General features: G+C 41.8%; 1 long non-coding RNA gene across 1 annotated transcript in view; it reads left to right on the top strand.

Annotated features, from left to right (window-relative positions):
* The first annotated feature begins 4485 nt into the window (after window positions 1-4485).
* Window positions 4486-12409, top strand: part of LOC115940555 (uncharacterized) — a 17091-nt gene continuing 9167 nt past the window's right edge. The window contains exon 1 of the long non-coding RNA XR_004075294.2: window positions 4486-4573. This is a non-coding gene — a long non-coding RNA (uncharacterized LOC115940555). The remainder of the gene's footprint in view (window positions 4574-12409) is intronic.

Below are 12409 nucleotides of genomic sequence, written 5' to 3'. Positions count from 1 at the left end.
ACTGCTGAATCTTGGGTTGTTTCTAATTTTTGCCTATTATGAATAATGCTGCTATGAACATTTTGTACTAGTTTTTCTGTGGATATAGGTTTTCATTTCTCTAACCTAAGGGTTGAATTGCTGGGTCATATGGTAACTCAATGTTCAGTCTTTTGAGGACGTGCCAGACTGTTTTCCAAAGCAGCTGTGCCATTTTCCATTCCCACCAGCAGTGTATGAGGGTTCCAATTTCTCCACCTCCTCACCAATCTTGTTATTCTCTTTTTGATTATGGCCATCCTAGTGGGTAGGAAGTGGTATTTCACTGTGAGTTTGATTTAGGCTAATGATATTGAGCATCTTTTTGTGTGCTTATTGACTACTTAATATTTTCTTTGGAGAAATGTCTATTCAGATCCTTTGTCCATTTTCAGATTGGGTTCTCAGTTCTAGTTCATTGATCAATATGTCTATCCTTCTGCCAGTACCATATAGTCTTCATTACTGTATATTTGTAGTCAGGTTAGAAATTGGGAAATGTGGGTCCTCCAACCTTCTTCTTTCTTTTTGAAATTGTTTTATTTATTCTGGGTTCCTTGCATTTCCATATTAGGATCAGCCTGTCAATTTTTACAACAAGGCCAACGGATTTTGATGAAGACTGTGTTGATTCTGTGATCAATTTGGGGAGTATTGCCTTCCTAACAATATCGTCTTCTGATCCATAAATATGGATACTTTTACATTTATTTACATCTCCTTTAATTTCTTTCAACAACATTTCATAGTTTTCAGAGTATAAGTTTTGCACTTCATTATTAAATCTATTCCTAGGTATTTTATTCTTTCGTGTGTTACTATAAATGGAAATTTTTTTCTTTATTTCATTTTCAGATTGTTCCTTGCAAGGGTATAGAAATACAATTGGATTTTGTACATTTGATTCACTTTTGCTCTAAGGTAACACTTATGCTGGTAACAGAAAACACCTACAAGAAATACGGTTTAGAATAGATTATCCTAATGAAATAACACATTATAGCCAAGCAGGGGTTCTGTTTCATCCTGAGGAATGAAATATCTCATCAAAAAGCAGATGCATAATGCAAAGGCATTTAAATGTATCATATCCATCCCATAGAGGGCTTTTGATACTTAAGTATCTCCCGGAACAGGTAAATAGCATTGTCTATTTCTATTTGTACTTAATTTTCTCCAGCAACAGCTAATAATTAACTAAGTACTGGCACCCTAATTCTCTTCCTTCTAATTTTGACTCAGATGTCAGTTCCTCAGAAGGTCTTTCCTGACCCATCTGTGTATGGTTGTCCTCATGCATTTACTTGGTAACACATCACCAAATTTATTGCCTTAATCACACCTATTACAATCTGTAATTATCTCATTTGTTTACTGTCTGTCTGTACTACATAGTGTAAGTCCATGAGAAGAGGGATTTTTCGTGTATTTGCTCACTATAGAATTTCTAATGATTAACACTAATTTTTGGTGCACTAGGGAATAAATGGATTTTCCAACTACAAAAGCATAGCATTGATAACTACCAACCATGCAAAGCAATAAACAAATGGCATTGACATTGCACTTGTGAATGCTTTTATGTACACCCCAAAGAATTGTAGAGATATGAATAAGATGGGTCAGAAAGACTCACTCATTAGCTAAGTGCCCCAACTCCTCACATGAGCCTCAAAGCTTGGGTTCAAAGTCGGCTTCCTACACAAAATGATCAGTTGTATACACCATGGACTTTTGGAGTTGCCCTTCAATAGTTGAACTCTTGGATGTTAGATTTGCAAGTGTCCATGATATATTTTGTGGCTGTCTGGGGAAAGTCCATGAGAGGATTTTCTTTTAATCTGAGTACATTTAGATTCTAGCAATTCTAGTTGTCACAATATTATTCATTTGATTATTTAGTCTAGTTAGACGTCCTGAAATCTTTCATTCTATTCTGCAGTTTCTATATCCATCCAGATTTGTGTAACTTCAAAATAGTCTCAAGTCAATTGACGTGCTCGGTGAAGACAAAATACTACAAGAATTCAAAATATGCCTTACATATTTAACTAAGATAAATATAACATTTTAAGAGAGTTCCAGGAAATTTGAGGAAAAGGAAGTGCAGTTTTAGTTATCAATCAACAGCATATTTCATGTTAATTGCAGAAACAGAGGGCTGAATTTAGAGGGTAGGGCCACAAACAGAATGATGAGCCTTTATTGAGCTTTGCAGGTGGGCTGATGGTAGTTCTTGTTTATACAAATCCATGTTAATTTGGATTTCTGGCTCCATTTTCCTTTTAAGAGGGGCAAGGATAAGAATCATTCATCAGCGATAAACTGATGTGATAAACATTTAAAGAACTTGAGCTCTTATGTTTTAGAAAATTTAGAAAACCAGTTGATTCAAAAAAGTTTTTCCTATCTAATATTTTACCCAGATTAATTAGGAAACATGATTTTTCCCTAAACATGAACCAGAAAAAATACAGGTAAGAGACTTAATGACTCTGTCTCTGAAGGAGTTGTGTGTTATTAATTCTGAATTCCAAAGATTTCACATGGTATCTGGCATATAAATGTTTGATAATCATATTGAAAAAGAAAGGACATTATCTTAAAGTAGATTGGGTACTTTCAGTCTTGACCTCATGGGATCTTTAGTGTTGAGGATGACTTCAAGTGGAAATGGGACACAGTTTTGGAGGCCTTGCTTAGTAAAGGAGTCTGGAGTGAGTGCTCTTCTGACTTACATTTCTTTCTCTTGCCTATACCAGACTAGTCAGTATTATAATTGTACTGCCTGTCCTGATCTATTAAAAGGAATCATACAGTCCCTTCCGTATCTTAGAATGATATCCCCTTTCCCAATGTGATTTGCTGGATTTTCATCTTCTCTATTGATGTTGGACATGGGGGAGGATCTTGAAACCAAGATATTGAACTGATGCCTTAAAATGTGAAGAGTTCCCAAGGAAGAAATAAAGTAGACCTCCCAAGTTAAGCGTCCTTAAATTAGAGACAAAAGTCAAAGAGGCAGGCTGATTTCTTTCTGATACCAATTCTGGTTGTTATGGAGATGGGAGGGGGAGGAAACAGGAGGATTGTGAAATGTGCAGTGGAAGAAGGGGTTACTTATATAAGCTGGTGGCTCATAATATATCCCTTTAAGCTAGGTAGGAAGCATTCTCAACCTGGCTCCCATGGCACTTTGGGAATCAAGGTATCAATAATTTCCAGAAAATTCTGCAAACAAACCTGATAGTTTTTTTTTTTGGTAACCTTACCCCAAAATTCTAAAAGACCACAGGTATTGAGAAAGGCCCTGGACCTGGTACTGATCTCCACTGCTCTTTCCCAGGTCATTTTTATTCTAATCTGAACATGACTGCATTGAGAATTCAGATTCAAATCACTTATAATAATTACTGAGCTGTCGCCTCTTGTTCCCTGAGAAATCCCCATCACCCATTCTGATAGACACCATGGGACTTCTTCCACTTCCCTTGGATAAGCCAGTACTTGCCAATGGTTTTCAAGATGCCAAAAGCCACCTGGGCTTATTTTTCTCCTAGAACCAGGTAGTAAAGAGAGACTTGATACTAAATAACTCTTAAGTAAAACAAGCTCAACCATTGCTCCTGGAGCTACAGCCAGCAGAGTCTTGGCCTTGACCCTTTAATGAATGGCCCCGGGGGGGGGGGTGTGGGGGGAGAAGAATCCTCAGGCAGCAGCACCTGCTTCTGGAGAAGGTGCTTGTGCGAGTTTCTTTAGAAAATGGTTTCCGGGGAAACCATATAACTTCTATTCTTTTTTCTTAAATGTATTAAGCACCAAACGTGCCTGCTAGGGCTTGGAGTTCTCATTTGAAGTCAGGAGCTGCTGAAGAAGAGTGTTTGCATGAAACACACCTACATAGCCAGAAATCATTTTTATGCTTCCTTCACTAAAATGTCAGCTGCATACTCAGCTGGGGAGAATTAAGTGACCCGGGTTTATCTCTGGGGTGAAAGATAGGGAAGATTAACTCCAGTTGCTTGAATTGCTTTTCTTCCCTGTTAGTATGATGGGTACTAAGAAATGATAGTCATGTTCAGATTGAGCAGCTGTGTCTTACGAGTTAGATCCTCTGTACATTAGACTATGTAGACAATAGAATGTCTTTCTGTAGATCGTTTAATATGTAAAGAAATATTTAAGCAAGAAAAAAATCACAGAAAACTTGCCCGAAGTGTTTCCACACCTACATAGCCCCTTTCATGGCCGAAGACCTTCAGGAACTTGGTGTACTACCCTGCCCAGGTTTCCAGGGTAGTAGGGGTAGGTCCTGGCAGCCAGGTTTCCAGCACGTGGCCCCGCCTCCCTGATCGTAACTGATTGGCCTAGAGGTGGACAAGCTGAGCCAATCACAACCTTCAGTGTGGTTTAATTGGAACTTGAAGATGCTGGAGGTTTAAATTAGGTGTTCCAACCAGAGGAGGGCTGAGACGTGGCCGTGCTTAGCGACCTGCTCAACCAAGGAGAGGAGAGGGGGTCCGCACACAGAGATACAAGCACACAGAGGAGAAAGGTAAGGCAGAGGTGGGGAGGGAGAGAGATTGGAAAGACTTTTTGATGTTTTTAGTTCCCATTTCTTTGGGAAGCTTGGATGTACTTCTTGATCTAAGGTTTTATGAGACAGATTTAGATCCTTAAAATAAATCCCACTTTGTTCTTAAGTTAGAGTGGTTTTCTGTTACTTCCAATTAAAAGGCCTCTCGTAAAACACCCAGCTTTGCTAGAATCAGCTTTTAGCACATGTCTTTCCCTGGTCCGGGTTTTGGGTTTTGTCATTTCTGACTGCCTGGGTGCTCTGGTAGGTGTACTTTTCCTGGTATTGCAAGGACACTGACCTCCTTCACCGGCCATTTGAGATGGGTGTGTGGCTTTAGTCATGTGCTTCACACGGGGTGTGGTTGGGTGATCTGCACAGAAATGCTGCTTCACACTCATGTGATGGGTTCTGGTGGAAGTGTCAATGAGGCTTTTAATAGAACTGCCACCCAGCAGGCTGACCAGAAAAGGGCTAGAATTGAGGAGATTCAGAATTGTCCCTGCGAGGGAGACTTCTGGGTTTAGGGGGACTTTTTGTTTCAAAAAACACAGAATAGTAGATGGAGAAGGAACCTTAGGCAGAGTCCAGCTCTACCTCTTCTTTCTCCAGATGAGAATCCTGACCCCCTGAGGGGCTGATTGGTTTGCCAGGGGGTGGAACCAGGACTCCCCACCTGCAGCAGCGTGTTCTTTCCCCAACCCCATTCTGCCTCTAGCACTTTTTTCATGAAAAGAATATTTAGATTCCTGTGTAGGGAAGGAAAAAAATCCTCTGCCCTCTGCGTGTTTCCAGCTGGGCCTAGGAATTACAATGGCATAAGACAGATTAACAGGTGAAAAGCATCCAAGTTTTATTAAATTTTTATGTGTATGTGGAGGGCTTCACAAGAGAATGAGGTCCCAAAGAAGTGACCAGAACAGAAAGCTTTGGATCTTCTAGATAAGGAAATGGTACATTTGGGGAGAAATGGCAAGGCAAAGGGGTTTGGGTTAGGGGCAGTAAATTGTGGGGAGGTTACTAAGATATATATTGGTGAGGGAAGTTAGTGGAAGAGGAGGAGAGTTATTTTAGTGTATTTGTACAGATCCATTTTGGTGGTGAATCCAAGTCTCTGGTGATAAGGATGTGCTTTTCTTCCTGATACAGGGAGGGCGGGCACCTCTCTCATGGAAGCTTTTATAGAAAAGGGGAGCCTGGACCATTCTTGCATCTGCTGTTTCTTAAGTGCTTTCAGTTAAAAATAGTCAATATGCCAAAGCGGCATATTTTGAGGTGGCACGTTCTGAACTCCTTCACCTGAGATCTTGCCTTCTGCACTGTTTTTTGGAATATATCTAATAAAGTACTTATACCACATATATGGCTAGGGATTTTTATGGTGCTTGTAACGAAATTAGATATTTATTTTAATTTTTAAAGCAAATTGAAGAAAAATATGAGTCCACAGGTAAAGTGAATGAGTAATTTTTTTTTTTTCAGTAGACTTCTATGCATGGTGTTTGTCTAACTTCAACCTAAGTTATCTTAGCCTGTGTTTGTTCTGACGGCAAATAAGCCATGATAACCTGAACTTTTTTCACATGGGTAGAACCATGATAAAATCTAAGTTTTGTCTTTGTACCACAGGACCCTTTAAATCACATTGATTACACACATGATTTCCATATTTACTTCCTAAAATGTTTCTCTCTTGACCCTTCAGTACTCTGTGTGAGATTATGAGCCACTGTTTTGTTCCTGTCATGCCCGTGCTGTGTCCTGGTTCACACCATTGTCTTGCCTGGTCTGTTGCAGAGGCTTTCTGGCCTCTGGGGGGACCCCTGTATTGCATTTGCTCCAAAAGATGGTCTCTAGAATTCCTCTTCTAGTTTGCAATGGACAGGGTATTGGTTTTTGGGTGTGTGTGGTTTTTTTTGTCAGCTTTGCACCCATTTCTCTTTCTTTTGAAAGCAGCCCTTGGATTTTCCTTTGAGAACCCAGCCCCGTTCAGTGAGTGGAGTTTGGGTAGGGCCGACCCCCCCCCCCAAAAGATGGACACTGTATTCCCCTGGTCATAGCATTTACGTTGGTAATGGGTGATGTTGATTATGGAGAAAGCTGTAGCTACCAGACCTTTGATGGAACTATTGGGGAAGAAGCATTCTGTTTGCACAGGGGAGCCTAAGCCCCTGATGTAAGTCTTAAGCTGTTGATGGCCATCTTTGCTACAGTGTGGAGAGAATCCCCATGAGAAAGAAGTCAAGAAGGGGAAGGTAGTACTGAGAGATGGTATGATTTATTCTTTGGCACCAGCTGAGCCCGAAGCCAGATGCACCTCTTTACTTTCCAGTCGAGTGCACCAATACATTCTTTTTCGCTTAAGCCAGTTTGAATTGGGTTTCAGTCACTAGCAACCTCAAGCGTACTGGCTAATGCATGGCCAAATCGCTATTGTCCTTAAAAGGTACTCATGCTTTTTTGTTACATGCAGAATAAATCCAGCCTCTTTTTGGCTTCAAGGCTTTTTATGATCTTCCCCATTTTAGCCTTCGCTTCCCACTCTTCTGCCATACAGCCGACACTCCTGTGGTGGTGTTTTCGTTGGCATTTCCTCATGTCCCTCGCACGTTTACACCTCACTGCCTTTGTACCTCTCCTGCCCTCACCCATGTGGAATGCTTTTACCCGCGTGGTGAGATCCTATGTATTCCTCAAAACCACACTCACATGTTACCTTCATTAGGAAGCCTTTCCTGGGCCCCGAGTCAGAAGTAACTTGTGGCATCTTTGTATTTTCTTGACTCTGTTTTATACCTCTATTACAACACGTCCCAACCTGTCTTCGCTCTCTAGTTGAGAGGTCAGCTTTACGGCCTCGCCCCTACTCCCAAGCCTGCAACGGAGCAGGCGCAGTAGATGAAGATGCTCCACCAGGGGTCTCCCGGACAGTCCGGTGTGAATGTGCCTGTCCCCTCCGCCAGATGGCGCTTTACTTATTTTTGTTTCCCCGGATCACCGAGGAGGGCAGAATGCCCGGCACACAGTGGACACTGAATAAAGGTCTGTTAAACGGGGGACTTGGTCTCCCTTTGAAATGCTCTCACACTCTTCACAGTGATTTTCATAATATAGATTTGGGCTTCCACTTTTGGTGAAGGGCTGTAACGGCTGTTGGAGTGGACAGACTTCCCAGACGTGGTTCTTAGAGTTTCCATTTGGCTTGATGATTGCCGCTGAACTTGCCTCTTTGAATCAACTAGACGGTAGGAGGGAGAGAATGAGAAGAAAAAGTGGGAATGCCACTTGACGAACCAGGGTTCAGTGGGCGCTCCGCTTCTCTCCTCCTCCTCTTCCTCTTCTAGAGCGAAATGCTGCTCTAGAAGGTCTCTTTCTAGATCCTCTGATGACTTCAGGTGTTCCTGTGCCCCCTTCTCTCCTCTTCCTCCCTGCTGGGCTACATGAGCACGGCCCTAAGATCCACGAAACAGCAAGCTTACGTTTAAGAAGTGGGATATCTGCATCAATATGTAAAACACGCGCGGCATGAGTTATGCCTTTGTATTTATAGGGACGTGTCCAACTTTTTGGTCTGCAGGTTCCCTGACAAGGCTGAAAGTAGCAGACTTTATACACATGGATTATTCTTAGATTAGTGGCCGCCACTGCTGTTTACAGATCCTGGCAATGTTTAGGACTCTGCTATTTTTAGATTCAACTAACATTGCCAAGGGGACACTCTGTGCCCTGCACTGTGCTAAGTTCTTACATGAATTCATTTGTCTTTTTTAATCTTTGGAACAACTCTGAAATGTGTTAGCTATCTATTGCCGCATGAGAAATGACTCAAACTTGGTGGCTTAAAACCATAACATTATTATCTTACGGTATCCGTGGATCAGGAATCCAGGCACAGTTTAGCTGGGTCCTCTGGCTCTGGGTCTCTCACAGGCTTGACTTGAAAAGACCTCTTGCCCAGCTCATTTATGTGGTTGCTGGCAGAATTCACTTCATCTCTCCCTGTGGGCCAGAGGCCTCCCTGGGTTCCTTGCCACACAGACCTCTCTAGAGAGAGGTTCACGACATGGCAGGCGGCTTCATTGAGCTGAACAGGTGGGAAAGAGCGAGCTAGAGAATGGTAGTAAGGTGAAACTCACAGGCTTTTGCAACCTCATCTTGAAAGTGATGTCGCATCATCTTTGCTGTATTTTATTTGTTAGAGGCAAGTTGCTAGGCCCAGTTCGTACTCAAGGGGAGGGAATCACACAAGGGTGTGACACCAGGAGTCAGAGATCACTGGGGACCATATTGGAGGTCTACCTATGACAGAGATAGCTTAAAGCCCATTTTACAGATGAGAAAATTGAGATGCCATTAAAAAAACAGAGATGATTGATGATGTACGTATATGTATTGATGAAAATTTATGTCTCTGAGGCGTATTTCTCAAGCGTAGGTTGGTACATGTTTTCAGCCTCCTTAGAGGTTTGACTTTCCCTACCAACCCATAGAATCTGCCCCTGTGTCTTCTAGAACATTGCTATGCGAAGTGTGGTTCGGGGACCAGCAGCATTGGCTTTGCCTGGGAGCTTGTTGGAAATGCAGAACCTCAGGCCTTGTCCCAGACCTATGGAATGAGCATCTGCATGCCTGGTGATCTGCGTGCACACTAAAGTCGGAGAAATGCTGCTCCAGAAGGTCCCTTTTCTAGGTTGTCTGATGACCGCAGGTGTTCCCACGCTCCTCTGTCTGCTGGCACTGCTCGTTGCTTGCCCTTCAGCAGTAGTGGGGAATATGACCATGTATCGCTGCATGAATTTGAAAACCAGAGGAAATGAAGCCCCTGAAATGAAGGTTTCTTGTAACCTACTGTCTTGTGTAACCAACAAGGGAAGAGGAACAAAGGGTCTCTCTCCGTAATCTTAGGTAGAACAGGAACCCCTGGCCTGCATTGTGACAGATGGCAGACAAACGTGAAAGTTGACATTTGGCTCTGGAGTGAACTAGAGCAAATTGGTCCAGCAAGTGAGCCTTCCTAAATTACTTTATTTAGGCAACCTAGATGAATCTGCAAAGCATTATGCTATGTGAGAGTAGGCTGGCACAAAAGACCACATATGGCATGGTTCCGTTTCTATGCAGTTCTAGAAAAGCCAAGACTATAGTGACCCAAAGCATTTCAGTGGAGACAAGGCAGAAACTTACTACACAGAGGCCTGAGGGAGCTTTCTGGAGATGGGACCAGACTGCATCTTGACTGTGGTGGTAGATACATGGGTGTGTATACATTTGTTAAACTCATCACAATGTACATTTAAATGGCTGAATTTTATTTTATATAAATTAACTTTCCATAAAGTTGATGGGGGGGAAAAGGTAAGTAGGAGTTAGTAGCCTTCAGGTCGTGGTCCCAGGGTCCTGGGATTGAGCCCACATTGGCTCTGTATTCCTTGCTGTGCCCCTGTCCCCCATTATATCCTCCCAATCAGGTGACCAGTGCATTATGAACCCAGCCAGACCCAGAGGCCGGTTCCCAGAAGGAAAAAGTCCTGCTGAAGCAGCAGACAGGGAGATTTGATTTATACTAATGAGCGCATGGATAGGAAAAAACCTGACACTCCTGAGAAGTGAAAATGAGGCGGTTTGCACCTCCAAGGGGGATGTCACGTGTGAGCTAGAGAGTTCAGTGTGGGCACATGGGCTGTGGAAGATTTGTAGAGCTGAGAAGAGCTGGACCCAGCAAGGCATCCCTTACCGACTAAATAGACAGCATCCCGAGAGGCCTCCCTTCTCTAAGAGCATTGTCATTTTGGGAGACAGATCAGGCCCGCCTTAGTGTACAAAAGATCACAATCAGGTGGGGTTGGGTAAGGCAGGAAACCTTACTGTAGTCGTTTATATGCCAGAAGGTTCTGACAACAGCTCGGATGTCACATGATAATTATTGACTTCACATGATTTTTTTTTTTCCCCTTTGAGAAAATTTTCTGAGCTTTTAGTGAAGTTTGATATAAGCGAAAGGATAGGATTATCATGCAGATTGCATTGTTTTTTCAAAATTAAAAGACTATTTTTTTTCTGTTTTTTAAAAAACTCAAATAATATAAAGTTCTATTTCCCAAGGCTCAAGAGAAAAAAAACAAAAGAAATGTGAGGTCAAAAAAAAACCACGATTGACAGTTTGGTGTGAATATATTCTCCCAGCCTTTTAATGTTGCTACAAACCTACATTTTTATTTGACTAGGACTGTACCGTAATACTGGCCTATAACCACCTTTTTTCACTCCTCAATAGGTCCTAGATCTACATGGGTCGATACATTTTCATCTTTCTTATCTTTTCAGGGGCTTCACTGTAGTCCATTGTATGAATATGACTATATTAACCAATCCCCCGTTGAGGGACTTTTAGGCTGTTTCCAGTTTGGGGTTGTACTACAGAGAACTCTGGTAACTGGTTCTGCCTAGAAGTCTTTGCACACTTGTCCAATAATCTCTAAGGGATAAATTCTTGGATGTGGACTTGATGGATTGGAGAACAGGTATCTTCTTAATTTTGATAAAATTTGACAAAATGCCATGCATAAATTTATCAGCTTGTTCTGCTTTCAACAGTGTGATAGAGCGTTCTTTCTCCCAAATTATCACTAACTCTGGGCTTTGCAGATCTTGGCTAATCTGATGGTGAAAAGAAACTTATCTTAATTTGCATTTGTTTAATCAGCAGTGATTTTGGGTCCACTGTCAAATGCTTATCAGCCACATGCATTTTTTTTGGTGAATTCGGTATTTTTCTGATAAGGTATTTATTTTTTACTTATTGAATTATTAGAGCTTTTTATATATTAAGTATACTAGCACTTTGTCACATATTTTGCATGCAATGAAATCTTTCTGGTAACAGCAGAAAATATCCAACAGTTTACTTACATAAACTCTGTCCCCCCCGAAAAAAGAAACCCCCACAAAACTGATGATTGTTGACACTCTATTAGTGTCCTGGGGATGTCATAACAAAATATCACCAACTGGATGACTCCAAACAGAAGTTTATTCTCTCGCGGTTCTAGAAGCTAGAAATCTGACGTCCAGGTGTTGGCAGGGCCGTGCTCCCCCGGAAGCTTCTAGGGGAGGGCCCTTCCTTGCCTCTTCCAGCTTCTGGTAGCCCATGTGTTCCTGACATTAGACACTATAATCTCTACCTCTGTGACCTTCTCTCTCAACTGTACCAGTCCTGTTGGGTCAGGGCCCACCGTCATGCCCTCATCTTAACTTTATTACACCGGTAGAACCTATTTCCAAAAAAACTTGCATTCACAGATACCGGAATTAGGACTTCATATCTTTTTGGGGGACACATTTCAACCCACAAGAGACACCCATTATGAAGTGTCTGCTATTGCCAGCAAGCTATAGACTCTGTAAGGACTGAGGCTGGGTCAGTTTTGTTCTATATTCTAATCCCTGGTCCTCAGTACAGAGTCCAGCAGGTTGTGGGAACTCCACAGGTTTCTTAAAGAATTTGACTTTCAGGAATCTCTGGCCTTTCAGAAATTAAAAGATGTGTACAGAGAACACAAGACGTCAATTCTTTCATTTGAATTTACATTTAACAATTAAGATGCAAATACAAGTGGGAGACCTGGACTATCCAGAAGAAGGAATGTCTCAACTTTCTGAATGAGTATGTTTTCTTTTTTTTTATTATTATTATGTTAATCACTATACATTACATCATTAGTTTTTGATGTAGTGTTCCATGATTCATTGTTTGTGCATAACACCCAGTGCTCCATGCAGAACGTGCCCCCTTTAATACCCATCACCAGGCTAACC

This window comes from Leptonychotes weddellii, chromosome 12 (genome assembly GCF_054177405.1).
Source record: "Leptonychotes weddellii isolate Sample4059 chromosome 12, ASM5417740v2, whole genome shotgun sequence".
Lineage (NCBI taxonomy): Eukaryota > Metazoa > Chordata > Mammalia > Carnivora > Phocidae > Leptonychotes > Leptonychotes weddellii.
This window is presented reverse-complemented; position numbering and strand designations above follow the sequence as displayed.